The sequence below is a fragment of the Camellia sinensis genome, chromosome 5 (genome assembly GCF_055761805.1).
Source record: "Camellia sinensis isolate YWXY chromosome 5, ASM5576180v1, whole genome shotgun sequence".
NCBI classification, from domain to species: domain Eukaryota; kingdom Viridiplantae; phylum Streptophyta; class Magnoliopsida; order Ericales; family Theaceae; genus Camellia; species Camellia sinensis.
Genome location: NC_138965.1, coordinates 213990271 through 213996894, shown reverse-complemented (window position 1 = coordinate 213996894; position 6624 = coordinate 213990271).

Here is a 6624-nt window from a genome sequence, read left to right as displayed (position 1 = left end):
TTAGAAATTGGTGCAGTTCCTGACACTAGGTCAATGCAAAATTCTACTACCCGTCAAGATGGAGGTCCAGGTATCTCTTGAAATACATCCTCAAACTCACATACCACATCTACCTCACTAATATCCTGCTTAGGGATTTCTACCGAGCACAGAAAACTCGTCATCACCGACTCTTCTCCATTGCTAGAAGTGTGGGTAAGCCGTGGCATACCAGGAATATCTATATTTACAGTCCTTCCAACACAATCTAGAGTCACAAAGTGTTTTCACAGCCAATCCATGCCCAAAATAATTGTAAACCCCTCAAACCCTAAAACAATTAGGTCTGCATACAAGACCTTGCCCACAAAGTCAATCTCAAAATCTTTACACATGACATAAAGAGTAACTGTCCCTCTTAAAGGGGTCTCGACACGAATAGGTTACAATACATTCTCTTTCTACAAACTGCCTAGATATGAAACAATGAGAGATACGAGTATCAAAAAATACTCTAATGGGTTCTTGAAAAAAATTAAAGATACCTTCTAGCCATCACCTTTAAGTTAAACACAAAAAAAAAAAATTCGTTCAAAAATATTTAGAATAAACTCAACCACCAACCTAAACCAACTAACCCATGTTTCCACAATCCGAGGATAACTCTCACAAGTCTAGGGTAACTTAGAGCTCTGATACCAAACTATCACGCCCCAAAATTCAGACAATTAAATATTATATTAGGACTAAGCCCAATCAATATTCCATTATCCAAAGCCTAGGGGTGAAACAAAAAAACTAAACGCAAACCAAACCATCCTCCATAAATTCATAATTAACCAATACCTCAACATCAAGGTAACAATAAATAGTCAAAACAACTTAAATAAAGTACGGTTACAAACCATGCCAAATTATTCCAATACTAAACTCATAAAAATAAAAAAAATAAATACATAAACTAGTATCAACCCTAAGCTCAAGAAAACAAAACAAATTCAAACGACAAGTCCAACAACTATAGTAATTCCACGTCACCACCGTAGACCCAACTAATCCTGCAAAGGAAGCTCAGCTGCTGTCATGACCCTAACCCGCCCCTATGGGTTAAAGACATAACCGGCCAGCAATCTTGAGATTACCTACGGCCTCAGACCAAAACAGACATAACTTGTCAGAGTAAAGGGGGCCAAACGGAAGCATCGAATAAAAACTTTGTCCATAGAGCCGTGCTTACATGCACATCAGCAGACCATATTCAGTTACGTTAATAACCCACATCAAAAGTACAGTTCCACCAAATTCATTACAGACAGGATCAACCAAAACGAGTCAACCTATGACAGACTATTTACAGATATACATAAAGTCCTTGCCGGCAAGACAAAGCATAATTACATAGCAAAAAGGCAAGGGTAGGTCTCAAGAGTGAGACGCAAGGCTGACTTCCTCAAAACTTGGATTTTTCCTAGCGGACTTCACTGGGGCTGGGTTTGGACTTCCCTTGGCTCACCTACAAACACATGAATGAGCGTGAGCGATAGCCCAGTGAATAATATCAAATGCAGAAATTACATAACAATGTAGAACAACATGTTCCAAACGGCCTTGGGCCCAATTCATACACCTATTCATGGCAAAACGGCCTTCGGCCCATTCACTTGTGTCGAAACGGCCTTCGGCCCATTCATTTCTATCAGAATGGCCTTCGGCCTACTCGTTCATGTCAAAACGACCTTCGGCCTACTCATTCATGTCAAAACGGCCTTTGGCCTACTCGTTCACGTCAAAACGACCTTCGGCCTACTCATTCATATCAAAACGGCCTTTGGCCTACTCGTTCACGTCAAAACGACCTTCGGCCTACTCATTCATATCAAAACGGCCTTTGGCCCACTCACATGTGTCAAAACGACCTTTGGTCCATTCATTTACATCAGGACGACCTTTGGTCCATTCATTTATATCAAAACGACCTTTGGTCCATCCATTCATTCCTATCAGACTCTTGTCCACAATCCCAATTAACAACTCATAAAGTTTAAGGGAATAAACAATTGGACGTTGACAAGATTTCGAATATTGACATTACTCACAGTGATCGGCTTGTGGATTCGCCCTGGAGCTTGACCCTACACATTCCATGAACACAGAAGGGTCATTAACAATTCAATCCGTTCCTTAATTCACTTATTCCTCTTTAGGCTTTATTCTTAACTCATTAACTCATTTATAATGTTTAACACACACCTAAGAGTGATTACAAGTGAAAGAGAACGGAAAACGAAACACAGAACGCATGAGCAAAATTCCAGAAATTAGGGTCCCCGCTCGAGCGTCAATTCACCCGCTCGAGCGGACCCTTAAGGCCTGCAAAAGTACTGGTTGCATGAAAAATACGCTCGAGCGTGGAAGAGAGCGCTCGAGCTGAAGGCCCGTCTACAAAACTCCACGCTCGAGCGTGAGTTATCCCGCTCGAGCTGACATCCAACTCTGCAAAAGTGCTGGGAGCACGATTTTCCCGCTCGAGCGGCCATTACCCCGCTCGAGCGGACATCAAAATTCTGGGTTTCCCAGAATGTGTTCTTGAGCTCCAAATTGGTTTTTCCAGCTACATTACTTGCATGCAATGGCTCAAATCTCAATATAGTCATACTAACATGGCACCAATGCAAGATTATAACATTATGAAGCTCCATTTCTTGATTTATCCATATGCATGTCCCAAAATATGCCAAACTCAACATCAATATAACAAATTCATGCATTCCAGCTCATATCTTCTCAATTTGCACATGCATGTGATGAATTAGCCACATTCTCAACTTAGATAACACAAATGGTGATCAAAACATGAGTTTCAACCAAAACTCTACATGAATCATGTGTTTCAAGCTCAAACATGTAAATTCAAAGTAATTTCTTACATGCATGAGTTCTAAGACTTCAAACTCAACAAAATTAACTTATTACCTGCTCTTGATCACAAACAACTCTTGGACTCACAAGATTACAAGTTCAATTCATAATTTCAAGAGTCAATGGCTTACCTAGAAGTCCAATTCTGCAATCTATGGTCCAATTTGAGTTGGACTTCAAGATTCCAAGCCCTCAAGATCAAACACAGATTCCTCTCTCTTCTCTCTCTCTAATGGCCGGCCCTTTCCTCTCCTTAGAGTGTATATCAGCCAAGTGAGAATTAGAGAGGGAGTTTAATTGAGTAGTGCTCATATACAAGAAGCCCCACTAAGTCAATATAATAATATAAAATAAAGGGGGTACTTAGTTTATCATTTTAATCAGTTTAAATTGACCAGAATCAATTTTCAATTAAATTTCACTGTAGGCTCTAAAAATTATGCCAATCGCAATGGCGTATTCAGTTTCAGGTTCAGTGGCCGATAAGGCCCTCAATTTAATTTCCAAAGCGGATTATTCAAACAGATATTCCTACGGTGAACAGATAAAACTTTCAAAATCACATATATTCACATAATGGCACATAAAATCATGGTAAACACATAATCACACTCAATTTAAGGACCAATTAGCATATTACGGAACAGGGGTATTACAGCTGCGCTCAAACAGAATGCACCCGAGTTGCCAAGAGACAAAACGGGTCAGTATACAGGTATACTGGTATGAGTACAAGATTTAACACACATGTGTCTACCAGACACAAAAAAAAATACATTTAATTCTTGTTACGAGACAAGACAAGTAGTTCCAACCGCACCGAGACAAATGGGTAGTTTCCCGAGATACGGTGGTATTTAGTTTCTTGTCCGTACACAACGAAATATAAATTCATTACAAAATAAAGAAATAAAAACAGAAATATGGTGGATCAGCCCTATATAAAAAGTTAGTAAGACCCACCATCCTGCAAAAGAAAATAATGTTAGTATAAATTAATCATAAGTAACTTGCCAAAGAAGTATAAAAATGCACCGTTTCATGCTTAAATAATTCGAATTGATCAAAACTCAAAGAACGAAAGTTGTACAGAATCAAATTTCTTAAAAGATAGCATGAACGAATTTAACATAAACTGAACAGGTTGAGAGAAAAACTTGATAGAAAAACCTAGACGGAATTCATTCGAAAAAATCTGAAACTGAAAACGTACAAAAAATTCCCTAATATGATTTTTTTTGAAAAAGTTCAAAACACGAAAAGTGTGCAGAATAATGTTTTACTTTAGTTTACATGAAACCAAAAAAAAATGAGCTCGTTTCGTGGGTTAAAACGGCTCCTAAAATCTGCATTGCTAAAATGAATCAAACCGACAATAATCAAGATCATCCGATTATAAGTTCTAATCGATCTTTTTAATAAAAACTAAAATACAAAAGTTGTCTAGAATCACGTATACATGCCTCTGCTCAAATTTTATAATTTATCGAGGTCGTTTACAAATTCTCAACATGTACAAATCAATACAATACACACTATAACAATCATCTCATAATTAAATTCTTTGTACCTGAACTCCACCACTTCGGCCCTCCACTTCCGGCCTACACATATAACCCATGTGCCTCCCGTATACCTAACACCGCTCCAAAGCCAAACTTGTACGGGGATATCGTCCCGAGTTTGACTCACACTCTCCGGATGGTTAGCATATACGTACGCGCGTAAATCAAAGCACTCATCTACTCATGAGAACGAGGCAACAATATACATATACAAAACATCTCACTCATGAGAACAACATAACGATGCCAAGCCTAAGGCATTCAAATATATCACATAATCCTCACTTTTTTTTATACACTCTTTCTCACCATCACTCAAATAAAACAACAATCCATAGAGTCATGGTGGAGTATAAGGAATTTATCTATGGGCTCTTAATTAATTTTAATTTCATATAACCATGAGTGTGATTACAACCATAAAATAAATCCATATAAAAATCCTAAACTTGGCATACATAACCAATCAAAATAATTAACATCAATTAATCAACTAAAAACCCTAAACCTTACATACACAACTAAACAAAATAATTAAAATCAATCAATCATCTATAAACCCTAAATCTTATATCCACAACTAATCACAATAATTAAAATTAATCTATCATCTTTATGTAAAAACAAAATCAAACTTATATCAAACAAATAAAAATAAATAAATAAATAAAAACAACGAATTACACATAAATCAAGAAAAGTAAATTTTATACTCACAATATTTTTTTTAAAGATCAAAAAGTAACTTAAAAAATTAAAAAAAATCACCAAAACAAAATCCTAATCTTTACTTTTTTTTCTTTCGTCTCCTCCTGCCGTCCCTTTCTTTCTCTTGGCACAAAATACTCTCTCTCTCGGCTTTCTGGGATCAGCCTCTTGATTTTGATCTCTCTCTCTCTCTCTCTCTCTCTCTCTCTCTCTCTCTCTCTCTCTCTCTCTCTCTCTCTTCTTTTCTTCTCCACGGCTGCTGCTAAGTTGCCAATTCTTTTACACCCTATTAAGATGACAACCTAATAAACCTAGGTCTAAATGTATAATAACCTAATAGCATTATATTTTTTTTTATACAAATAAATCACAAATATAACATTATATAAATATAAATATCTTTTATAAAATTTATATCAATAATATCTTTTTTTATACAAATATAAATATTTAAATATTTAGATTTATTATATAGAATTAAATAACACATTAACTTAATTAATTACCACTTTAAATTCATTAAATATCACATTAAATCCTCATGTAACCACACAATTAAAAAAGTCAAAAATAAATAAAGAAATAATAATAATAATAAATAATGACTTACGAAAAATCCGGATCGCTACAGAATAAGCCTTCGGATTCGGAGCGGCATTCGTGGATATTACTATTGGCCAAGATCAAAAACCCTCAAAATTCGGAGCACCATCCATGCAAGTCACGCATGGGCCGAATAAGCCTGTGGATTCGGAGCGCCCTTCGTGGATATCCCGATTTGCCAAGATCAAAAAGCCTCAGAATTCGGAGCACCATTCGTGCAAGTCATGCATGGGCCGAATAAGCCTGCGGATTCGGAGTGCCCTTCGTGGATATCAGGATTGGCCAAGATCAAAATGCCTCCGAATTCGGAGCACCGTCCGTACAGGTCGTGCATGGGCCGAATAAGCCTCCGGATTCGGAGCGCCTTTCGTAGATATCATGATTGGCCAAGATCAAAAAGCCTCCGAATTTGGAGTACCATTCGTGCAGGTCATGCATGGGATGAATAAGCCTCCGGATTCGGAGCGCCCTTCGTGGAAATCACGACTGGCTAAGAACAAAAAGCCTCTGAATTCGGAGCCCCATCCGTGTAGGTCACATATGGACCGAATAAGGCTCCGGATTCGGAGCGACCTTTGTGGATATTACGATTGGCCAATATCAAAATGCATCCGAATTCGGAGCCCCAACCGTGCAGGCCACGCATGGGCTGAATAAGCCTCCGGATTCGGAGCCCCCTTCATGGATATCACGATTGGCGAAGATGAAAAAGCCAACAAATTCGAAGCCCTATTCGTGCAGGTCACGTTTGGGCCGAATAAAGATTCCGGATTTGGAGCGCCCTTCATGGGTATCACGATTGGCCAAGAGAAAAAAAGCCTCCGAATTTGGAACACCATCCGTGCATGTC